Here is a 25,964-nt window from a genome sequence, read left to right as displayed (position 1 = left end):
GTGGGATCCGCCCGGACCGGGGCGCCAACCCGGTTCCCCTGCATCGGCAGGCGGACGCGCAACCACTGCGCCACCAGGGAAGCCCTCCCCTATACTTTAAATCATCTCTGGATTACCTATAGTGCCTAATACCATGTAAATGCTATCGTTATGTAAATAATTGTTTGTAAGTATAATATAAATGCTTTGTAAACAGTTATCAGCTTGCAGAAAACTCAAGTTTTGCTCTTTGGAACTTTCTGGAATTTGTTCTTTTGAACATTTTGGGTCGTGGTTGGTCGAATCCCCGGACGCAGACCCCATGGATACAAAGGACCTACTGTACTTTGATTTGTATTTCAGACAGTCAGCCACTAGAGGGCAGTACAGAAACATAAATAAGATACCAGAATGCAATGTGGAAAACGCCAGTGGAATTGTGTGGTTATTAGTCTATGGGCACTGGGTTTAGGGTAGGGACCAACTAGATCTTCTACAAAAGGAGACTAAAATGAGATGATTAGTGAGCGCCAAAAAGCATTCATTCTATCAGAGTAAAGGGTGAAAAGAAAATGAATACATTTCTAGAAACCATTTATTTGATTCATAATTTTTTTGTTGTTTAAAACATTATTTCTCAGTAATAGAGTATCGAGGAACTCTCCTGAAGATAACTATAATCCCGACATGATATATTTTAAACACTACATGAAGACGTAGGAGAGAGAGGAAAAGCAGGCAGATTCTGGAGGGGGGTGGACAGTGGAAGGAGAGAAGTCACTTGGTAAATTTCCCATTTTTATGACTCCTCCCCTGAGGGCAGACCCCAGTCCCAGGGGTGAACCTCGTGATAGTGGCCGAAAGAAGCAGAGGCCAGAGTTCAGGGCGGGCACGGTGATGGTGTGAGGGTCGGTGCCGTCACCTGTAGCAGCCCCACACCTGGAGCAGGAGGCGGAGCCCGGGGCTCATCCCTGCTGCTTATCCCTGCCACCGCTGGGGACACCTTGAGCTGTTTATAAACCTCCCTGAGCTTCAGTTTGTTCTTGCAGATCGGGAAGGAAAGCACGTCTTTCTCACGGGTTCTTTTTGCGGATTAACAGATCATGTATACGGGGCCTGGCACATCGCAGTTCGGTGAGTGCTGTCTGCTTCCCACTTCTCTTTTGTGGCTTACGTGCAATCCTGTGACTAATTCTCAATTTCTAAGGTAAAGTCTGGTGGCCAACCTCGCAGTCAGCTTGAGCCTCTGGTCCTGAACTTTTTTTTATAAAGGGCCGTGAGAAAAGAAAAAAGCTTCTCACAAGCTTAGTCTATGTTCTCATCCCCCTTTTAAAATGCAGGTCTGAAGAATAATCGGCCACATCTTTGCAGTGGGTGCTAGCTGGCGGGACCCCCTAAAAGAAGCCCTCAGGTGACAGCTGCCTGTAAGGAACTGCAGGAGTTAGCACTTCCCGAGAGTATTTCAGAACCACTGCCTGTCTCCAACTTCCTGTCACCCTGCACCCTCCAGTCTTTGTTCATCTTTATTTCCTGTGGCCTCCTGCTTTCTTCTTGGTGGTTAATTTTACAGAATTTTGAGTGATCGTGTGCACCAGCTTTTAAAAGGGCTACAGCCGCTCTCTACTCTGGAATCATCTGTGATTCTCCTTGTTCCCATCTCTACCATGCCACCCACACTCACTGCAGGTCCAGTAATGAGACTAAGCAGTTTTGCCCCTCTACCTTTCCCCACTCTCCTGGACCACGGTGGTAGCCTCCTAGCTGGTTCCCTGCTTCCCGCCATGTCACCTGCATGCCATTCTCCTCCAGATCCAAGAGTTAAACTATTAAATATGCTTATCAATTTTTATTAATCCTTCACTTTAACTTCTCCCATAGCTTCTTTTTTTTTTTTTCTTTTTTCCCATAACTTCTTATTCCGGTTAGAACAAAACCTAATCTCCTCACCAGTCCCCTGATTACTTCTCTGAAGTCACCCCTAATACTATTTCCCTCATTCACTGTGGTGCTCGATTTCTTTCTGTCCCGCAGACATTTCAATCTCATCCTTTCTTCCAAGCCACTGTTCTTGCTGTTCCCTGTGCTTGAATGTTCTTTCTCTGCTGGGCTGCCTGCCCTTTATCACTCCTGCTTTGATTCTGTTACCATCTCTTCTAAGAAGTCCTTCCTGACTGTCCTGCCTAGGTTGGTCCTGACCCAGCCTCAGTCCCTCTCGATCCAACTGCACTGTTCTGCTTCCTTCACAGCACTTATCACTATCGGAAATTGTATCTCTCTCTATTTATCTGTTGCAGCACCATCCAGTTCAGATATAGAGTTTATGGAGAAAAACCTTCAGAGAAGTAGTAGAAGCAGATAGAGTCTCCTTGACTCTCGTTACTTGTCAGAGCTTAGGCTGGGTGTAGATATGTCCCACGGCCAAGGAACCAACGAAGAAGGACAGTCCTCCGCAATGTTCCATACATCTGTGGTGAGCACTTTGTGGATGAGGGGCAGGGTCAGAGAACATCCCTGAGATCACGTACATTCCCTGGCTGGGGAAGTGGCTTTGATGGAAAGGAGAGGAGGCTCCCGGTCATGGAAACTAGTAATTAGCCCATCCTTCTGATAAACTGGCTCAGGTCTCCTTCCCGAGCTCTCTGCTCAGCCACCAGAAGTGGGCAGGGGCTGAGCAGCGGGGGCCATCGGCTCTGTCTCCTCATAGAGCCAGGGATGCTGTCTGTCTTTTGCCACTAGAACAGTACAGGGAAAGGCACATAGAAAGGTAAACAAAAAATTATTTGTTGAATGAATAAAAGAATGATAGCGCGAGTAATGATGAAGTAAATAACTCAGAAAGGAACTGAAAGTTAGAAGGAAAGGCCATATTTACTTGAAGTTATGTCTCGGTAGTGACAGAGGCCTGCTGGGGAGATGTCTGAATTTACGGCAGTGCTGTAACTGGGAGCAGAGGCCACAGGTGCAGGGCAGTCACTGCTGTGACTCCAGCTATTGCTCTTAAATACACAGCCAAGCTCACGTCATGCTGTCCATACCTCATGTATAGAATTCTAATCGTCAGCTTGACATGCACTGTCTCTTAAATCAGCGGTGCATTCATTGGTGTTGGGACCAAAGTTTCATGATCATTTTTGTAAGAGGAACAGATCGGGATTTCGGGGGAGACATCTTCCCAGTGTCTCTGTTTCATCCTAAGACTGTTTTCTTCATCTCAAACCAAGACCACATCTGCCCTGGATTGCTTTTGGCAACAAGAGTGGTAATGAGGTCATTTCCACTACGATAGGGTCATTGTTGGTAATGCTTATTGCGTCATGATCAGTTTTTGGAAGCTTCTAAATTAGCAAAGTTAGAAAAAAATTATTAAATGAAGGAAGAGTATATGATGAGCTAAATCCTGAGGAGTATGACTAATAGCACAACGTAAAATCCTCATCAAGTTCTTGATTAAATTCAGGTCTTGAGGATTTCTCATGATAACAAAGTTCCCTGGGGTTTAAGTCAGCATTCTAGTTTTACTTATTTCATAAATATCAATCCTTGGGGTAGATATTATTGACTCATAAAATTAATAAGATTTACTTTCATAATGTTGATAAAAAACTATAAAGTAGGCAAAACAAATCTTTTGCAGCCTCTACCATGACCCATTTCTGGGGTCATTTTCCTCTACCAGTGTAATATCTGTTTTCAGGGCTCTTCGGGACTAAAGAATGACACATAATGGAGAAATTACACAAGTTATTTCGCTGTGTATTTCTACAAGTCAAGTAATCTGCTGCAGTAATTTTAAAGCAATTTTCTTAATCTAACAATTAGCTTAATACAATCATAAACTCTGAAATTTTACACCGTTGGCTGCTTAGTCCTTAAAATTCTCTTCAACATCATCTTTCCCCATTTCTATTCTACTCTCCTCCTGTTCCTTCTTGGACTATTTACTGATTGTTTTCTTGCTGTGATCACCTCCTAAGCGGTAGTGAAACTCCACATTCAACCCACTGGTCTTCTCACTGGCCTCCAAGTCCCTCTATCCCCCTCCAAACCCTTTGTAATTTCATTTCAATATTGTGATAAACATCATCTACTTTCCAACCTCCCTCACTTACCACCACTTTCCATACCCAGTCATCAAGCCTCGTAGTATATATTTCCTTAGAATCTTTCCTTCCTCTACAGCTTCATTCTACCCCAAATCACTATAATCGCAGGTCTCTCTAAAGCTCGACAGTCACTCAAGGTTCACAGCCCCTGGGAGGCAGCAGTGCTGAATCGTTAGGTCTCTTGAGGATTTGCCCCAGGTCCCCTCAAGCCCTCTTGTATGAAGCATGACCTCTTCACTATAAATAAGGCTCTAAGTTGATTATACTAAAATTATAGGGAATATATTGGGCTGAACTCAAATGATGCTAGCAGACATTTCTTAATATAAAGAATTTATAAGAATTTGGGAATAAAAACCATGGGAACGAAAGCTGTGAGCCTGGCATCCAGAAGAAGGAGGGGATGAGTGGGAAACCACGGTTGGAGTGGCCTGGGTTCAGATTTCTGCCCCACCGTCAGTTTGACACTGGGCAAGATACTTAACGTGATTTTAGCTTTTCCTGATCTGTTACCTGGAGATAGTAATATCTCCACTCAAAGGGGTATTTTGACAGATAAATAACATTGTATATAAAGTTTCCATCGTGGAAACTTGCATGTGGTAGGTTCTCATCAAATCATAACTATTAATACTTACAGGCACAGCACTTCTGCACTTGAAAAGTAAAATATCAATAATCGCTTTAAATAATGGAAATAATCAAAATGCCATGAAGAAATGCACATTATCTGTCAAGGAATAGTGCTGACAGCCATTCTTAAAGGAGCCTGGAGTGTCTGTAATGGAGAGAAATTATAGGCAGGTCACCCTTACCTTAGACAGGGCAGGACCACGTACAAAATGTTGTTTGACACTTCAGCTTCTGAAGAAAAAAATTCTGCCACACGTAGCAAGAAAAGTATAGAAGGTTTGCAGATTTTGGTGGTCTTTAAATAAAATCAGTCTAAGGGTCAACCTCTCACCTCTGCCCAGTGACTTCTAAGTTTGAAAGCATTTTCCAGCCACCATCAATTATTTAAGAGAAGCACTGGGGGAAATATAGATAAATAAACCATTCTACATTGCCACTCCCTGGACCACCAGACTCACCTGGCTATGAGCTGGGTGGGGAGGGCAGAGATGATTAGGAGTTGCCATTTATGTGTGTCTACTGCAGACAACAGTAAGAGAGATTTTCACTTGACTGGGGATTGTAGAGATCATTTAGTCCAGCATTTCATTTACTGAAGAGGAAACCCAAGCTCAGACCGGCTGAGCTGGGCACAGTCAGGCAGCTACTGAATAGGAGAGACGGCCTGGAGCCCAGTTCTCTCAGCTCCTGGCCCAGAAGTTCCTTCCACTGCACCCCAGCTGCTGCTTTACAGCATTGAGGTTTGGGGATTTCACTCATTCAAATGCAAATGTTTTGTGTGCTTCTTTAACAGGACATTCTTTTGTCTTACTTTACTAAGTAGGGTTTGCAGTGCTGAGTAAATGAGTATCGACCTGGAGGTGTTAAGATCATCAGCCTCTTCTAAAGCACCGTTCTTTTCCCTTTGTTTCTGTTTGTAACGTGGAACACTTGCTTCTTTTTTTCCTTACAGCTTGAATCGAGACAGCCGTACTTGCAACTTGATTTACTTGTCCTAGTGGATGACACAAGTGCTGAGAATGAAAGTAACGAAACCAGTGCAGCTCACAGGAAGCTCTCGCCCATTCCTGCTCCCACCCCTCCTTTGGGAATTCGTCCAGGGGATTCGCCGAGGGAATTCGTCGCTACGAAACAGTGCTGCAGCTGGGCTCCGTGAGGGCTCTGCGTGGTCTCACAAAAGCTAGCAACGTCTGCAGCTTTGAGAAGGTTGGCGATGTGAGGGGCCACCCAGTGTTACACCACTGGGAAAAGTTTCCCTGCCTGGAACGTCCCCACGGGCTCCATTCTGCCACCGCGGGCACTCTCTCGACCTCCTGCCCAAGACGGAAACCCTCCTCCGCTTCCATGACAACTGGGGTCATCACCCTGGCTGTCGCACCACTACCCGCGTGCCCCCATTCGCATCTGAGGAGTAAGTCTCCCTGGAGGATCCTGGTCACCACCAGGCACGCGAAGTAATTCACGATCAGAGTGAAAGAATCACACCCGGCACTGGCCGTGGTCGGGCGGGCCAAAAAAGAGGCTGCAGCTACCAAGGGGAAGAAGAGAAGGGGAAGAACCAAGGCTGATAGTTAGGAAATGCCAACATGGCCACACTTTTGTTAAAATACTGCAGTATTTCCAAGTGGCTGGTAAATGGTCACGGCTCCAAGCCTTCACAATGCCCTGTCACTCCAGCCACTCAAGGCTAACGTCTGTTTCATTTTAATGATTGGTGCCTGTGTCCTAGGCAGTTGATAAATATTTTAAATATTACCCCTTACGAGAACTCATACTGAAAATGTGGCAAAAGGACACACTTGTATCGACCTTTAATTATTTTACTCCAGAGAGGAATTTCCATGAGGTACAGTCTCTCATGAAAAATGGAAATATGTAGAAATACTGTTCTAGTTGGTATCTTTTATCATTCAACTCTGATGCTGAAGATTCTGCTTTTACTTTCCTTCCTTGGCAGAAACATCCAGCAGAGAGAACTTTCAGCTCTGGCTGCCCTGAGCCATTCGACAGGGCCTGCTCCTCAGGAAGGAGGAGAGGCACGAACCACCCGGCCTCTTGTCTGGAGTAGCACCAGAATGTCCCAAGACGTATCCACAGGGAGGGGAGGGAGGCACTTATAAATTCTCAGGCCCGGCGCGGCTCCTTTCCTGAAATCGATGGCTCACATATAAAAGTACGGTTCAGCCACAAACTAATTAAAAAGGCATCGCTGGCCTCTTGCAGGGACATCGAGAGAGACTCGGAACCCAGAGCAGCCCCTCTCCAGAGCCCCTTCCTGCACCCCCTTCCTTCGCACCCTGGATCTGCCCTCCGGTGGCAAACCCGTCCCCCCCAAGCCCCCTCCTCCTCTCACACCCCCTTGCCTTGCTTTGTTGACTGAGAGCCTCGCCTAGCCCTCCTCTGTTCCTCCTTCCTCTCAGGCCTCATTTCTCCTCTTTTCTCCATGTTTTGATGATCCATAATCCAAAAGGTCCACAAATTACCTGGCAGAGGACGTAGAGTAAAATGAAGAAATCTTACTCTGTCCGGGCACAGAGAAAGTGAAGGACCAATAGAATTAATTGGTCCTTATGGGTCCATTTTGCTTTTAGAAGATTCAGGAAGTTTTGAAAAAGCCCAAACTTTGAAAATGTCCATTTTTATGCATTTCAGAAGCTTAGGGTTGACCATCCTAAAGTTTTATTGCCTAGAAAATGATGGTGGTGCGTACTTGCTAGGAGGGGCAGTGCCTCAGGGAGGAGACTCATCTGAGGACATTAAGTCAGTCATCTAAGCAAACCACTTCCTGTGAGTAACACAAATTAATTCTAATGTTGGTGAGGGAATCGGGGCGATGAGGAAACCCTCTGGGGGTTTCAGACACAACCCAGAACTCCTGTAGCCTGTGCCATTAGCCTGGGTGACTTACCGGTCTGGTTTCAGCAACACCTGTAGTCTTTCCTACCTTGTGCATGTCTTCTGTTTGAATTTTCCATATAATATTTTAAACTCTTTAATGAAACTTAAAAAATAAAATCACCCAGAATCCTAACACACTAAAAGAACTGTGTTAACTTTCCAGTGTGCTCTTTTAGTGTTTGTCCATAAGCATATAAATGTTACCATACCCTTTAAATATTATCTCAGATATTTTTCGTGTTATTACATTGTTTTCCAAATTACCATTTTAATAGCTAAATATGTCATTGAGCTACTATGTCCTAATTTCCTTAACCATTCCCTTATTGTTAGATATTTGGTTTGTTTTTATTATTTTACAGTTACAGATAATCCTGCAATTAATACTTTCACGGACCTAACTTTTTCTCCTTTTTACTATTTCCTTAGGATAAATTTTTAGAGGTTAGAGTACTGGTCCAAATTATATGAATATTTTCATAGTCAGTTAACGTTCCGTTAGGGTTGTAGCAGTTTATACCACTTTCTTTATTACATGTATGCATTCTATTTGTATGTGTTACCCAGTCTTCTGCTGCATTTTTATTTTAACCCTTCTTTGCTTACAAAAATTTTACACTTCTATGTAGTAGAATCTGTTGTTTTTCTCTCATACTTTTATATTGCTTCCACTCTTCAAATGATATCAACAGTTTAAAGTTATAACAAATTCTGCCTTTACGCAAGCTCATCTGTGATTTCCCTAATATTTAGTTCTTTGACATATTCAGAGATTTTCGAATATGGTTATATATTTACTTTTTCCAAAATACTGTCTAATTTTTACCCAATATAATTTATTAAGTTTCTGCTGTTTCCCACTCATTATCCAGCAATATTTCAATAATCCCACACTGATCTAGGTCAATTTCTGGGCTCTCTATACTTTACCACTCATATGTTTTTCAGCCATATTTCTTTGCTTTAAACATGATATGCTATAGTATGTTTCTATATCTGGTAGAGACTCTTATCTCGTGTTATAATTTTTCTCAAAATATTCTTCTCCTGAACCCTGGCAATCTTCACTTCTATTTCACTTAAGCACTTTCTTCCCTGGGTCACACTGTGATTATCCCACCTCTGAAATAATGAACTCAGATGTCACCGAGCCTGCCGTTCTTTCTCTTTGCCTTTTCTTTTACTCCGAGTAGCACTGCTCTTTGTACCACTGGGATGTATTTGCCATCCTAGCGTCCCAGTTCACTCTGTCAGCAAGGCTGGGCAGGATGACTGACCTTTTTACGATAGTACATCAGCATTGCACTTTGCTTGCTTTCTTAGCCTTCCACCAAAGCTGTGTCCTCAAATCCCAACTCCAAAGGAACCCATCTCTCCACATTCTCAGTTTCTCCTTCACTGCCTAGTGCAGCCGGATTGAGATCAAGTGATGGCGGATTGACGTTATGACAAATGCTGTTCGTGAGCCTCTAGGATTTGTGCGAGGCTGGTAAGAGACGGGAGTCTCAGATGTAGGTAAAGCCTTGACAGAAGAAGATAAGATGCGTCCTTAAGTCCACAACCTTCTTATGGTCAATGTTAAAAAATCCTAGAGCAGATTAGTAGAGGCACGTCAGTCACTGAGGGGGAGACTGTGTAGATACACTGGGGACAAGACATGTGAGAACAAAATTCCTCTTTTGAAAGTAAAATAGGGAACTCTCGAAGAAAAAATAGAGGAGGGGTGATAAAGAGAGGGACAGAGACGGGGGGGACTTGAGGATTCTCATCTCCAATAGAAAAGATCTGCTAGAGTTTTTTAATACGTTACCTTTTTCAAGCCTGACAAAAATCCTTCACCGAAGTGGTGACCACAGCTTGCAACAGAGGCAGCTGAGACTCAGAGGAGTTCAGTAAAAGCTCAAGGAAGCTTCACTCACGTCCCTGTGGCGTGAAACCGCGTTCTCATCTCCTCTAACATGCCTTGGTGACACGTCTGCAAGATGTAGGGACAGTGACTCTGATGCTTCCCTAGCAGGCAAAGCTGTATCTTGTTGAATGAGTGCATGGGGCTGATCTCCAGGCCCACAGATGCAGCTGCCTGCCGCTTCTCCTGCCTGTGGACGTCACAAGCACCTCACGCCCCATCAGGCTGCCCGGACCGCCCCTCCTGGTCCAGGACTTCCCGTCTCCGTGACCGTTCACGTCGGAGGCCGGGGAGTCAGCTCTTCCCGCAGCGGCCCCTGCTTCCCCGTCTCCCCGCTGTCCTGCTCCGAGCCCCGCAGCCCCGCCCTCCTCCGCACGGCGCCTCTCACCTCCCTCCTGGCAGTTCTCTCTTCGAAAGGCTCCTTTCACCCCTGTCGTTTAAAACCGTGGAATGGCTTTCTATCGTGGGGGGAAGGAGGGCGTAGAGTTCCAAGCCCTCCCCTCAGCCCATGCAGCCCAGCGTGCCCTGGCCTCGCAGCGCCCTGTGGCCTCATCTGGACCACTGTCTCCTGCTCTCCACGTGGCCATCGCAGACTGGCCTTTCTACACTACCTCAAACCCGCCATGTTCCTTCCCAGCTCAGATCCAGGGCATTTGAATAATTAATGATCCCCTCCACCCCATTCTGTTTTTCCCATGATGCTTAGATTTTTCCAACCTATTTGAGAACTCATTTGTGATGTTATGGCCCCGGTGTCTCCTGGGCATTGTTTACACCAGGCCACCAGCCTAGATCCACCGCAGTCAGGTTCCGGAATTGCAGTAATCATGGATCTGGACCCGCTGTGGGATGCAGCTCAGAATCCGGCCTGGACCAGCCCCGGCATGTACACGCCCACGAAGTCCACAGCTGTGAAAGCGACACCAGTCTCGGCTGCGGGAGCGCTCGTTGTCCGTTCAGATGTTTCCCAGGCACTGAGTTTACCAAGCCAGTCGTGGCGGGGTTTCCGCCAAGGTTCGTGGCCGCAAGGAGAGATTTCAGCTCTTCTTCCTTAGTCACACAGCCCCTGGGGCTCAGCTTTGGTTTCAGCCACACCTCTGCGTGTGGGCTACCCGCAGGTGTCTGCTCCCAGCACAGGCAAGAGGGGTGGAGGTGGCGGCCGACTGGGGCTCGTGTGCTCACTCAGGTGGGAGGGAGAGGAGGTGGCGACTGAATGAGGCACACGAACCGGCCCTGGTGGGAGCCCCTCCTAGCGCCCGCAGGGGCAGGGGCCGGCACGGGGGAGAGAGGCCGCAATGGCGACCCCGCCCTCCGCGCGGCACCCAACAACGGCCCTTTGCTTGTACGGCAGACCAGGCTTCCTCCGGGAGCTTTCCTGGTTGCAGAGCTCCTCTCTCCTTTCCCCTCAGGCTGTCTCTGCACAGCCAACAGCAGGCCTCTCCCCAGGTTTGCTCTCCAAACCCCATGTCCCAGCACCCAGCCCCTGTCCATACCTCTCAGGCTGGGTTCTGCAGCGCTGTGGCATGACCATCTGTGTAGGTCTCACTGTGTCCTGCCTGCCACCAACTGGGTGCTATGCTCTCCTCAGGGCCCCCAAAGCTCCCCTTCTGTCTCAGCTGACCTCCTCTGCAGTGGGGGCTTCCCCGGGAGCGGGAACCCCTCCACTCCTTCAGCTCCCCGACAGGGGCACAGGCCCTGTCCTACTTCCTCTTTTCTTCCTAGTCCTTTTCTCTCTTTCGTCCTGCCCAGTTGCACAGGGATCTGTCTTGTCCTTCCAGGTTTCCGAGGTCCTCTGCTAGTGTTCAGCAGGTGCTCTGTGAGCATTTCCATCTGTCAATACGCTCTTCACGCCCCCGTGGGAAGAGGTGAACCCCACGTCCTCCTGCTCTGCCATCTTGACTCAGCTCCCCCTATAGTTCTGACAGATGCATGTCATTCATCCACCACCATAGTATCATACACCATAGTTGCACTGCCCTAAAAATTCCCTGTGCTTCACCTATTCGGTCCTCTTCCCGCAGCTCCCAAACACCGGCAGCCATTGGTCTTTTCACCGTTTCTGTAGTTTTGCCTTTTCCAGAATGTCGTATAGTTGGAGCCATGAAGTATGGAGTCTTTTCAGATTGGCTTGGCTGCTCCTCTTTTTAATTTTTTTGAGATTTCATTGATGCATAACATTGAATTCGTTATACATGTACAACATAATGATTTGATGTGGGTATATATTGCAAACTGATTACCTCAGTAAATTAAGTTAGCATTCATCACTGCACACAGTTACAAATTCTGTGTGTTTGTGTAATGAGAACTTTTAAGATAATCTCTTAGCAACTTTCAAATATACAATACGGTACTGTTTTCTACAGTCACCGTGCTGTATGTGACGTCTCCAGGACTTATTTATTTTATAACTAGATGTGACTCCATTTGCCCACCTCTACCCCCTGCCTCCAGAAACCACCCAGGTTGGCTTCTTGTACTTAGTAACCAGCACTTGAGATTTCTCCATGTCTTTTCGTGGCTTGATGGCTCTTTCTTTTATCGCTAAATAATACTCCGTGGTATGAATGTATCGTAGCTTGTTTATCCATTCACCTGTTGAAGGACATTTTGGTTGCTTCCAATTTGGGGCAATTATGAATTAGGTTTTAAGTCAGTAGAAAGCATGTGACTCTGCTAATACAGCTCTCTAACTGCTCGCGCATCACAGACTAGTACTAGAGACATCTTCACATGGTGGTTCTGCTCTTCTCTGCAGATTTCAGATTAGCTCTTTGACGCTTTTCATGATTATGTATCGAGGAATAAATAGACCTTAAATTCTGAGCCTAATATTTCTTCATAAGCCAGCACATTCAGGATAAAAGCAGCCAAGACAATTAAAAGATCCTTTGAGGAAATACTGAAGGTACTAAGGATATTTTGACTGAAGAAGGAGAACTCAGAGACCCTGCCAAGAATCTTCAACACTGCCACGACATCAGAGGGAAGGGGGGCGTACCTTGTTCTGTGGGAGCATGAGAAGCAGTCTAGGAGCATGTGTAAAAGCATGATGGATTCAGGTTTTGAGAGGGTGCAGGGATCCCCACCCATGCTGTTGTAGATATTTCCCCATCTCTCATCAAGGAGCAGGAGTGGGTAGCCATCTGACAATCTAGTCTCAAAATATCCCATTCCCGATGAATCCCTAAATACACCCCACATAAACTTTATTTCAAAGTTTGTCAGTCAAGAAATCTTCTGAATAGAAACATTCTAAAACAATATTGAAACTGAGGCCAATAATCCATGTATTTACCTATATCTCAAATGTCACGAGATACCCTTGAAGCTGATTGAAGTTGATTTTTTTTTTTTTTTTTTTTTTTTTTTTTTTGGCGGCACGCGGGCCTCTCACTGTCGTGGCCTCTCCCGTTGCGGAGCACAGGCTCCGGACGCGCAGGCTCAGCGGCCATGGCTCACGGGCCCAGCCTCTCCGCGGCATGTGGGATCTTCCCGGACCGGGGCGCGAACCCGCGTCCCCTGCATCGGCAGGCGGACTCTCAACCGCTGCGCCACCGGGGAAGCCCTGAAGTTGATTTTTTTAAGTTGATTCTTAGAACCTGCAAAAGAGAACATTCACTGTGCTGGGGAGTGTGGTCTCACCTGTGAGAAGGCGGACCTTGCTTCTCTCTGGGTCCACATGTTTTGCTATCCAGAGCATTAACTGTGTCCTCCTAACTTCAGTTCAGAAGTCCTCCTGCAGTTTTCATCTGAAGCGAAGCCTTCAGGCGGCCCCCGGTGCTTTTCACTAAGTGCTCTGCGGACCTGTGTGCGGCTCTTTCCGTTGCAGCCCAGAGGCACCTGCCGTGCACACGCTGTGTGATGCCGAGGTCCTTCGCGTCCAGTGAGCCTCTTCTTCAGCTGACTCCCAGCCAGGGCCCACTGCTTACAACTCCTGAGAAACATTCCTGGCTCTTCTCTGAAACTAAGCTGCTCAGGGCCTTAGTTTCATGCCTGAATCTCACTCCATTTACCAAGACCCAAATGTTCTGCCATTCTTCCTGATACTCTTCAGCTCGATTTACCTTATTGCCCCCTCTCTGCTTCTCTATTATTTTTATAGAAGCAGACATCAGGCACTGAGAAAACTGCGTTTCTTCCATGATGTTCTTGTGGACGGATGTTCTGGTCTGAAGATCTGAGCCCCATTCTTTTTCTGATGCCGGTGTAATCTCATTGTGGCCGAAGCCTGGCTCTGGGTTAGGAAATCGTTTTCCACATTTAAGAACAGTGCCCCCGGGCATGCCTCGACTCTATGAACTCAGCCAGAGCTCCTCCTAGGAGAGTCATAAAGGCCATTTTGACTCAAACCTATATTTCTCGGGGCTTTAAGGGAGGACTACATAAACTTTAACTTGGCTGTGCAGGTCAGGAAAGTAAATGTCATTGCAAGCCTCCGTTTAAGATCAGACTTTACACCCTCTCTGTCGGAGTAGAGTACATAGACGCAGCAAGCCATGCTTACAGCGCAATCAGTTTAATGGGTTTCTACATTCTAATAAAATAGCAAACATTGGCAGCGTCACCGTTTTCTGCCTTCACCCGTCAACGTGAATGCATCACAGTGTTGCCCTCTAGCTTCATGTTAGAACTTTATTGCATCATTTCACACACCCCCCAACCCCTTTATTTGTTCAGTCAGTTGTGCCAAAATAATCGAGAGAGAGAAGCAGACAGAAAACACAAGGCTGGCCTCGGTGTGACTCTGAAAGTAGTGGCCGTTTAACCCCCCACCGTGCCTGTGTTTTTTTTGAAATTCCCCGAAGTGGTAGACGAGGGAGGCTGACAGCGACAGAGGGGATTCCAGAGTTTGTCCTGAAGGGGACTGTCAAGTCAGAAGGGGGTGCTTTGTGTGTGGAAGCGGTGAGGGACCAACGCAACCCGATACGTATCATTTGGCCGCGATTCCAGAAACTATGCCCCCACTGCTGGGACGCAGGAAGGAGCAGGAGGCGGGGCGCCCACGGCTCCCCTGCAGCGTGGCTAAGTGCCTTGATACTGAACGAGGGGGGGAGACGGCCCCTCGTTTGCTCGGCAGGCTGGGGCGCACATCCTGGGAAAGTCGCGCCGGGGGCCCTGGGAAACCCTCCCAACCTCAGCAAAGACGTAGAGGTTTAAGAGGCTGTGATGTCCTAGGAGCCATCAGATATAGTTAGAACACAGTGTTTGTGCCAAAATTCCCCACGGCAGTGGCTACAGAGTTACCTTTGAGACTGATCCTCTCCCCTGAAAACGGGATAGGAAGGCACTGCGTTTTGTAAGCAATTTCCAGGTTTCAAGGTCTTTGAAAAGTCCACGTCCTGAGCCTCCAAGTTTGTATCCACAGGCCACCCCTTGGGCACCTGCTGACGCACTGTCCCTGCTCTCAGGGAACCAGGGCTGGCGCTTCGCAGGTTACGATATTTTCCACGTCAGTGCTGTTCACAGCTCGGGAAGGTGTTTGTTACCACCGAAAGCTGCAGTAATAAAACGCCAGTTAACAAGGATTAAGCTCACCTTAATACCAGAGGAAGCTGAGGAGATGGGCTCCTCCAGCCTATTTTCTCCGCAAGCAGACAGTTTTTTCGAACCATCACAGATGGATGTGAGTTTTCTTCTCAAACGTCCCCTAAACCCGGAAGGCCACGCTCCAGCATTTTTCTCAAATAACTTTTATTGAATGAAATCTTTTCTCTTGTATTTGAAGCCATTTGCTCTTCCTCGGTTCTCTGCAAGCACTTAGAAATGCCGACTAGGACTTCGCTGAAAAACTCATTTATTCATTTGTCAGCAGAGACTCTGATGTGCGCTTGGTGGATAAAGACGAGCGTAACAGCAGCAGCGACGACTGTGCCGTGTGGGCGCGTCACGTCTCCAAGAGCAGGTCCCCGTGTAGCTGACTCTGGCCCCCGTGCCCGTCCTTCTTTAGCTCTGTTTACTCACGCCATCCCCACCTTGCACGGAGATCTCTGAGATTTTGAGTGTAAAGTGCATTTCCTCGTACATCTCACAAAAGTGAGAGTGTATTTTCTAGTACATTTATTATAATTGTCCACAGTCATGGAAACATTGATTTATATCTTTTACAGCAGTAGCAAACCTAATCCTTGGATGTTTCCTTTCAAAATGTGAATGAAGAGTCTGATGCAATAATCAACCCACAAATGTGCTTGGAGATTCTGCTCTGTGAAAGGCATCATGTTCTTGAAATGAGAAAATATTGAAAAATGTTAAGTGCACCATAAAATTCACTGTTTAGATCAATGTTTAGATAATCTGGATATGACATGACTAAAGAGTAATTCCCAGAGCTACTTCTGTGCCTCTTTACTAGAGAGAGAATGTTGTTTAGTGGTGTAACCTGAGACTCACCAAGGCACTGAGAAAGCAGAGGGTCGGCTTTCAGCTTTGTCTCCAAACAGAAAATTACTTTTCACATCAGTGTTGGATTAAGTAGCTTGTGGTACCCTTCCTTTGGGTCGTTAAAGCATTAGTGAGCAATAACGCATCACTGGAAAGCTGGCAAAAAGCCTTTCAGGACAGTCTTATGTTGTTGGAAGGGAGCCTTCGATAGGCCATGGGGTGAGACCCAAGGGGGGCTCAGGTAACAACACTGGCCTCCCATCGGCCTCTGGGGAGGTAGGTCTGGGCCTCCACTCTTCTCTGTTCCTTCCCAAGCCGCACTTAGCCTTCTCCTCTAGAAAAGCGCTGGACAAAGACAACACCCATTTCAGGGACACCAACAGGAGCCTGTGCCGAGCACCCACTTTAAGTTTTTTCACTGTCAGTGGCATCTGGGTGAGGCTCTCAGTGTCTGGAGGGGCTGGAACCTCGGAAGCCGTGTCCTTTGCAGAGTTCTGTCTCAGTGAGGCTACGCTGGGCTTGAGTATATCACCTTACGTTAGTAGGTCTGTAAAAAGTCCTGTATTTGAATTGACAGAGGTACACTTAAATTTTCCCATAGACACGGTGGTGTAATATTAGGATACGTATTTGGCCAATGGCATCACACAAACTAGTTTTAGTAGACATGCACGTAATTATGGTTATTCACTCCTTTTACTCGCTTTAGGGTCTAGGTTCTACCTCACATATTCTTCATAAACAAGACTGTGTTATTAAGGAAACGTGCCGGAACACAGTTCTAGAAACTTTTCATTTTGTTTTTCCAGAATTATGCAAGCCAGAATGGCATTCCAGCGCCTCTATTTTTCCATTTTCTATCACTGATTATTTTATCTCTGATTATTTTTGAAAGCTGCAAGTTTACTCCCCATATCTCAACAGAGGCTGTTGCCTGCCTCTTAACCGTTTCTGCCTGGAACTGGGGTTTAAGACACTGTCGGAATATCTACTAACTTCCTTGCCCCAGTCAATGCACCAGCGCCCGTCCCCACCAAACATCTGGGCTGGAGCATCAGGAGAGATGCCAGCTGCCTCGTCCAGAATCATCAGACTGCACTCACAAACACAAACGGGGAGTTACTGCCACTACAACCTTTGCCCCTAAAAGACTGCGATTCCTTCCGAGGCAGAGACCGCTGTCTGTGTATCTTTCTATCCCCCAGGCTTGATGCAAAGCTGGGGTGCAATTAAAGTTTTCCAAATGAGTGAATGAAAGAATGAGGGGGGTATTTGCCAGAAAAGGCTCTGGCAAATGTAGTTTACCTACAGCGGATAGTTTACCTCACCCAGTCCACATGTCCTTACCACAAGTGGCAACAGCAAGCTCCAGACTTCAGAGAATAGCCAATTAGAAAGCCGCTAATGGGAGGAACGGAGCCCCGGGTGGGTGGACATCAGGGTACCGAGGCAAGGCACGTTTCTGCCCCGGCCCAGGTAGGTGCTAACCACTGAAATCGGGTCAAGACGCAAGAAGCTACCAGGCCAAAAGCTGCCTAGCTTGCCCAAGTGGCAAAGGGAGGGAAGCATAAGGAGTATAGAAGTCCTGAGAAAACATTCCAGTATTTTGAATTTTTGCCCAGGGTCCTCTTGCCAGCGGGAAGAAGGCGGATGTGCAGGGTGCCTCGTCCCATGCAAAGTCAGGGGTTCAACACTTCGCAAGGCAGGCACGCAGGCCTCTGAGGCCACCGCACACTAAAGTGTTCAATGCGATTTTAGCTCCCGATAATTCAGCTTTGTTCTCACGTAGGTCCAAAATCACTTTTTTAAAAACAATGGGTTGTACGACTACACCAATAGAAAAATGACAAATTCCCATATTCAGTCACACCTGTACTATGACATGTGGCCAGCGGGGCCCTCAGAGCAGGATTGCAAATTACAGGAAAGCATTTGTACGGCACCTCCTCCACAGCATCCTGCGCTCCGGTCCTGCTTCGCCATCACTTCCTCTTCGCCCCCCGCCCCCGGGGTGGGCGCTGCCCTCCACGACGGAAGCCTCCTGTCAGCCACGCAGGATGGTTACTGCTCTGCCGGGGTCTCCTCTCCCTGAGCCCATGGATCTCAAGCAGTTGTTAGGAAGAAAGAACGCTCATATTTCTAATCGATTTGTTCACGTTGAGGTGGTAACTGCAGGTTTAGACTTCCTGGCAAGGCATTCGCACTTACGAAATGTCTACCCTTCGATGAATTCCTGACTTAGCACAAGGTGTTGGGGGGATGTTTCCAGAGCAGAAGTTTTCCCAAGCCCAGGCCTTTTTCTCACATACAAGGGCAAAAGTCAGCACCTTAGGTTGGAAGGCTGTGGAAAGGAATCTGAACTCGGTAGAATCTGGACTATTTCCTCAGTCACTGAACTCTGAACTTGGTTTACTTTCTTCCCTTCTGACGGCAGCTCTGAACTTTACTCAGCCTTCGATTTAAGAACCAAAAAGCAAGAGGAGTCGCTGACCTCAAAGAAGTGATCTTGAATTTCTCTCGTAGGAGGGGTAGGGGTAGACTGTTACATGTTGTATAACCATAGCTCATAAAACAAGAAATGGCTTGAATTACATCACAATATTATAGGATGAGTGGCTAGAAGACATTTTATATTCTTAATTAGGTTCCGTCTGGTTGCGCACATTCACCACTCTTTCAGAACATTTTCGGTGGGCAAACAGAATGGAATTGTTGTGTGTGTATCAGGCAACTTAGTGCTTAGGAGATATCCCCAAATCAAAAAAGAAACAATCATAGATAAAAGTTTTTAGCTATGACCTGGACCAGTGCTTTGCTCAAAAAAGGTAAAAAGTTTTGGGAAGATGGAATTATGACGTTGCCTGAAAAATGGCAGAAGGTAGTGGAACAAAAGGGTGAATACACTGTTCAATAAAGTTCTTGGTGAAAATGAAAAATGTGTCTTTTATTTTTTGCTTAGGAGATATCCCCAAATCAAAAAAGAAACAATCATAGATAAAAGTTTTTAGCTATGACCTGGACCAGTGCTTTGCTCAAAAAAGGTAAAAAGTTTTGGGAAGATGGAATTATGACGTTGCCTGAAAAATGGCAGAAGGTAGTGGAACAAAAGGATCAAATAAGTTGTTCAATAAAGTTCTTGGTGAAAATGAAAAAAAAAAAGTTTTTAGCGATGAATCAACTATGGAAAAACTGCCTGAGTTGAAGAGGTGGAATTCAGATAAGAAGGAAATATTTTCAATGAACTCAGCCCATTAAAAAGTATACGCTATGGAGGCCAGAGGATTCTAATCCTAACACATTCTATCACGCCTCGGCCTGGTTCCACCTCATACAGAAACACCGTTGACCAAAAAGATTCAAGTGGTTGAAGACGGATCATAACGTTCAGTCTTATTTTCTGTTTTTACACCCATTTTGTTTTCAAACAATTTTGCTTCCCTATGTTGTTTTCCATTATTCCAAGGCAAAATTTCAATTTAGAACCCCTTGATTAATTTCAAGGGACCAGCTCTTGCCCTGGATTTTCTACAACTTCCTGTGAAATAGCTACTCTCGTTTTATCTTCAGTCCACTCACCTTGTATAACCACGCCTCTTTCTGATAGCAGCAGTGGTAGAATCCTTTCCCAAGGCGAGTGCTTGGCCTACTGAGCTATTTCACCTACTTCTTATCCACTTCTTCAGTCTTTTCTGAACCATGTGCCAACAAGACCTTCTGCCCCTGGATACCTATTTCCTAACCGCACATTCGTTTTCCTTCTCTTCAAGGTCACTTAGTGTCTCTTGCCCCAAATCCAGTGGGATTTACCACTCGGTCACCTAAAGAGCGCCTGTGCTGCCATTTCTCCGTCTCTCTTACCACATCATAACTCAAACACAGCTCTCCAATCCGTCTACCTGGAACGCTCCATCCCTTCCAGCTCTGGCTCCCGCTCTCCTGCTCAAACAAAAGCCCCAAGCTCTAGCACCACCCATCCCAGTCCACTGAGTGTGGCCTCCCTCGTATGACCCACCTGGAAAGGGAACAGCACAGGCATCGTGCTGACCGGCCTCTGGACCTAGATGTGCCTTCTGGCTCTTCTCCAGGAATTGACATACCGCCTCTCACATCAGCTGGGCAACTCCTGGGGGCTCTTCAGGTAATGAGACTCTCACATCTGGGGGCTTGTCTAACTTTAGTAACCCTCCTCCTTTCCTGCAACACGTCCTTACTGCAGTGTCAGTGGAGTGGGGAGTATTGTATTGTATTCTGGGGGGTGTGGACCCTAACAATGAAATGCCTGACCAGGACTCAGTCTACTGGGAAAGCAGTGATCTGAGGACCAGCAGTCCCACTTCCTCTTGACCTGTAAAAAACGGGGTGCTGATTGAGGGAAACTCTCCTGGCTCCTCAAACCACTGATTCCAGTTTTGCCTTCCTTTACTTAAGATTCCTGTTTCAACTTCTTTGGGCTTGATGTTCTACATTGCTACATACACAGCCTCCCTTTGTCTGGGATGTGGTCTGTGAGTCACCTTTGCTTTAGGCCTTTGTTTACTGGCCAGCCCTTCCCCAGTGTGACTCCTAGAACAGAGGCTGGAGCCCTGGGATTCCTCTTACTTTCAAGGGAGCTTGGAACCTTCAGCCACCCCAGAGCTGAGCCTGTGCTCAGCACCTGCAGAGAAAGTTGCTTTCCATGGGCCTCTCCTTACTCACACCAAGGCAGTTCTAATTCAATTCTGCTTAATCCATGCAGCCAAATTAATCTCAACCATGCTTCACATTTCTGGTCTCCTTTCTCAGTGTAAACCTGTAGTCACCTTCTCTATTTGTAGTCTGATCGCCTTATCACTCTTCATTCATAGGCTCACTCATTCATTCATTCATCCTGCAAATATTCTCTAGTGCCTACTCTATGTCTGGTACTCTATTCAGCAGTGGGAATACTATAAAAATTCACACCCTCTGCTCTCAAGAATATAAAAATGGTAAGAATTTATAATTCTGAATTTTTCACTCTTCCCTCTGGAACCACAAATGTGGTAAACAACCTCTTCTGCATCATGAAACTCTTTGCAGAACCGACACCCTCTGGCCTTCACTGAAACCTGCCTCTCTCCTGAGGATGAAGAGTCCCTAGCAGCCAACTCGAGTAGAGGCTGCTCAACCTCCCATACGCAGAGCCAAAAGGTGAGGTCGACGTTCCCTTTTATCCCCAGTGTCACCTTAAGGTCATTTACTGCCCATTCTCATAGATTCTTTTGCTCCTTTGAGCGTCTTGCCCCTCATAACCAACATATTTGCCCTACCTCATGTCTACCATTTATCAAATGTCTAGTAATTCTGCTGCATTTACAGAAAATTTGGTATCTGGCTCCAAGTCTTTTTTTTCCCTCCCAAAGTCCTGACATCGTTCTGGGTTATCAGTACCCACCAGCACTCAGATGGATAACCTATCCGGATCCTAGCCTCAAAATGCCTTGACCTCCTTACTAAAACTTAGGGAACATAAGTCATTCATTCCCTTCCCAGCAGGAGTTTCTAAACAATAAGGAGTCAAGATATGTTTGTTCTGTTATGACTAAGGCTTGGGGTGTGAGAGGGGGAGAGTGCACTTTGGAACTGAGGTTAAATTGTGACTTCTGTCTTCCCCCACAAGTGCAGACCTTGGCATGAGCACAGTCTCGACTATTCACTCAAGCGCAGGCGCTGTCACCTAGCACGAGGGAGCACGAAGCAGAGAACGTGGGCCAGTGCCGCCCACGTCACAAGACAGCCAGGCTGCCCCTGGAAATATGGACCAGTGAAGCTAGCTTCCACCGAGCTCAGCGATCAAATAAGATTCCTCCTGCCAAAGAGAGCAGCGAGTAAGGCAAAGGGAGAGGGACCGAAGTGTCCACCCTACCCCTGCTCCCCACCGGGGGGTGAGGGAGGAGCCCTCCCTTCTCACGTGAGCAGAAGAATGAAGAAAATAAGCGTTTTCTTTTGAATAATTCTCAACTCCAATAACCATTATCGCCTTTTCTCTTTACGTTCATGGCCACGCACTGTAACTTATCACTATGAACTGGTCAACCTCTGAAACACTCGGCTTAATCCCTTCAGTTTCCACGGCTTCAGCTTCCTAGAGATATCTTAAATCTCTGTTTTCCAAGGCTCATAGGCCTGGCCTGGCCCCTCCTCCTTCATTCACACTGGATCCAACAGCACTCTTGGTTCCCACTCCTGCGTTCACTCAGCACCTGCCTGGTAGAAGTTAGTCATGTATCCATGCTCGAATCTGTCCTCTCTATTCCAAATCTGAGTGACCGAGCACAGACGTACCTCAGAGATATTGTGAGTTCGGTTCCAGACCACTGCAATAGAGTGAGTATTGCAATAAGGCAAGTCCTAGTGTATACTAAAGTTATTTTTATGCTATACTGAAGTCTCTTAAGTGTGAAATAGCGTTATGCTTAAAAAAACAATGAACATATCTTAATTAAAAAATACTTTATTGCTTAAAAATGCTGACCATCATCTGAGCCTTCAGCGAGTCATAATCTTTGTGCTGGTGGAGGGTCTTGCCTTGGCGTTGGTGGCTGCTGACTGATCAGGGTGGTGGGTGCTGAAAGCTGGGGTGGCCGTGGCCATTTCTTAAAACAAGACAACAGTGAAGTTTGCTGCCTCGATTGACTTTTCCTTTCATGAACAATTTCTCTGTAGCATGCAATGCTGTTTGAGAGCATTTTATTGACAGTAGAACTTCTTTCAAAATTGGAGCCAATTCTCTCAAACCCTGCCACTGATTTATCAACTAAGTTTATGCAGTATTCTAAATCCATTGTTGTCATTTCAACAATCTTCACAGCATTTCACCAGGAGTAGATTCCATCTCAAGAAACCACTCTCTTTGTTCATACATAAGAAGCAACTCCTCATCCATTAATGTTTTATCATGAGACGGCAAACAATTCAGTCACCATTCCTTCCGGCTCCACTTCTAATTCTATTCCTCTTGCTGTTTCCACCACATCTGCAGTTACTTCCTCCACTGAGGTCTTGAGCCCCTCAAAATCATCCATGAGGGTTGGAATCAACTTATTCCAAACTCCTGTTAATGTTGATATTTTGACCTCTTCTCATGAATCACTAATGTTCTTCATGGCCTCTAGAATGGTAAATCCTTTCCAGAGGTTTGCAGTTGACTTTGTCCAGGTCCATCAGAAGACTCACTGTCTATGGCAGCTATAGCCTAACAAAGTGCATTTCTTAACTAATAAGACCTGAAGTTCGAAATTAATCCTTGATCCATAGGCTACAGAATGGATGTCGTGTTAGCAGGCATGAGAACAAAATTAATCTCATTATACATCTCCATCGGAGCTCTTGGGTGACCAGGTGCATTGTCAATGCAGCAATATTTTGAAAAGAATCTTTTTTTCTGAGCAGTAGGTCTCAACAGTGGGTTTAAAATATTCAGTAAACCTTGTTGTAAACAGGTGTGCTGTCATCCAGGCTTTGTTACTCCATTTATAGAGCACAGGCAGAGTACAAAATCCTTAAGGGCCCTAGGATTTTAGGAACGGTAAAGGATCATTGGCTTCAACTTAAAGTCACCAACTGCATTAGCCCCTAACAAGACAGTTGGCCTGTCCTTTGTAGCTTTGAAGCCAGGCATTGACTTCTCCTCTCTAGCTAGGAACGTCCTAGATGGCATCTTCTTTCAATATGAGGCTGTTTGTCTACAGTGGAAGTTTGTTGTTTAGTGTAGCCACCTTCATGAATTATCTTAGCTAGATCTTCTGGATTACCTGCTGCAGCTTCTTCATCAGCACTTGCTGCTTCATCTTGCACTTTTATTTTATGGAGTTGGCTTCTCTCCTTAAACTTCATGAACCAAACTCTGCTAGCTTCTGACTTTTCTTCTTTTCTTCTGCAGCTTCCTCACCTCTCTCAGCCTTCATGGAATCAAAGAGAGAGTTGGGGCCTCGCTCTGGATTAGCCTTTGCATTAAGGGAATGTTGTGGCTGTTTTTTTTCTTATATCCAGACCACTAAAACTTTCTCCACATCAGCAGTAAGGCTGTGTTGCTTTCTTACGAATCACATGTTCACTGGAGTAGCACTTAATTTCCTTCAGGAACTTTTCCTTTGCATTTATTCTCCTTAAGTCTCCTTCTCAACAGCCCTTATCAACTTCAGCAGGTTACTTTCCATCCTACCTCTTAAAGGCAGTTGAGAACAAGAGGCATGATTACTTTCAAATGTCTGTCCCCTAACTTTGTGTATCTACATCTGTGCATATTTTCACATTTTCTTTAAGATCAGATAATAAAGTCCCTACAATAAAGACTCTGCCCTTAGCTACTTCCCTCCCCTCTAGCAACCACCTGTTTTTCCTCGTATTGATGACTTTGTTTTATGTTTCTTCATTTGTTTTGTTTTTTAGATTCCACATATAAGTGCAACCATATGTATTTGTCTTTCTCTGACTTATTATTTCACTTAGTATAATACCCTGTAGGTTCATCCATGTTGTTGTAAATGGCAAGATTTCATTCCTTTTTATGGCTGAATAATAGTCCATTATATATATATATCACATCTTCTTTATCCATCTATTGATGGGCACTTAGGTTACTTCTGTACTTTGTGAGTAATGCTGCAATGAACATAGGGGTGCATATATATTTTCCAGTTAGTGTTTCCTTTTCTTTGGAAAAATACCCAGAAGTGGAATTGATAGATTGTATGGTAGTTTTAATTTTTAATTTTTTGAGGAAGCTCCATACTGTTCTCCATAGTGGCTGCACCAACTTACATTCCTACCAACAGTGCACGAGAGTTCCCTTTTTTCCCCATCCTTGCCAACACTTTTTATTTGTTGTCTTTTTGATAATAGCCATTCTGAGGTATGAGGTAATACCTCATTGTGGTTTTGATTTTCATTTCCCTAATGATTAGTGATGTTGTACATCTTTCTTTGTGTCTATTGGCCATCTGTATATCTTGTTTGGAAGAATGTCCATTCAGGTCCTGTGCCCATTTATTAATCAGGTTTTTATTTTTTTCCTGAAGGTGAGTTGTATGAGTTCTTTGCATATTTTTGATGTTAATCCCTTAACAGATATGTCATCCTCCTATTCAGTAGTGGCCTCCTTTTGTTGATAGTTTCCTTCTCTGTGCAAAAGCTTTTTAATTTGATGTAGTCTTGTTTCTTTTTGTTTTTGTTTGCCTGAGGGGAGATATTCCAAAAACATATTGCTAAGACTGACGTCAAAGAGTATACTGCTTATGCTTTCTTCTAGGAGTTTTATGGTTTCAGGCCTTCCATCTGAGTCTTTAATATATTTTGAGTTTATTTTTGTGTGCAGTGTGAGTAAGCAGTCCAGTTTGATTCTTCTGCATGTAGCTGTCCAGTTTTTCCAACATCATTTATCGAAGAGACTTTCTTTTCTGCGTTGTGTATTCGTGCCTCCTTTGTCATAGATTAATTGGCCATAAAAGTGTGGGTTCATTTCTGTACTCTCTATTCTGTTCCATTGATCTATTTGTCTGGCAGTTGTAGGGGTGTTGAGAAGGGAGCAGATTGTGGGTGTATTGGAAGCAGGGCCAGCAGGCCTTGCTGGTGGGTTGGATGTGGGCTGTGACAGAACGAGAGGGGTCCCCGGACCATGCAACGGATGGGCTTGCCAGCATCCGAGGCTGGGAAGGCCGTGGGTGGGGTGGGCTTGGGGAGGGGTGTTCAGAGTCTCAGTTTTGGAGATACTGATCATTAGACGTCCACATGGAGCTGTCACATAGGCAGTCATGGGGCTACACAGGAGAGACGTCACCAACCGTGTGACTATAGACAGAGACCAGAAGAGGGGTGAGGACAGAGCCCCAGGGTCGGGTCTTCTAACCTAAAACAGCAGCTAACTCGTCCAACATGGCGGCACAGACCAGTACTTTAGGTATATTTTTTTAAGGGTCTTGTACTGAGATGCTGGAGAAAATATAATGCTATCCAACACTAACAGCCTACTGAGATTCTTGGAAAACTTCTCGAGTGAAATCGTTTCCTCTACGTTCAGCAACATAGATGCTTGACTTCAACAA

General features: G+C 45.7%; 1 long non-coding RNA gene across 5 annotated transcripts in view; it reads right to left on the bottom strand.

The window, feature by feature from the left end:
* Positions 1-25,964, bottom strand: part of LOC114486359 (uncharacterized) — a 464,012-nt gene that overhangs the window by 11,019 nt on the left and 427,029 nt on the right. The window contains exon 5 of one of the 5 annotated variants that reach the window (XR_003680002.2): positions 10,684-15,743. The exons of 3 other annotated variants lie outside the window; for them this stretch is intronic. This is a non-coding gene — a long non-coding RNA (uncharacterized lncRNA). Of the gene's footprint in view, positions 1-10,683; positions 15,744-16,384; positions 16,463-25,964 lie in introns of those variants that run through there. One more of the 5 variants, XR_003680005.2, reaches the window with a different exon arrangement.

This window comes from Physeter macrocephalus, chromosome 5, assembly GCF_002837175.3.
Source record: "Physeter macrocephalus isolate SW-GA chromosome 5, ASM283717v5, whole genome shotgun sequence".
In the NCBI taxonomy this organism is placed as follows: Eukaryota; Metazoa; Chordata; class Mammalia; order Artiodactyla; family Physeteridae; genus Physeter; species Physeter macrocephalus.
Note: the sequence above shows the minus strand (reverse complement) of the source record. Positions and strands in the feature narration are given on the sequence as shown.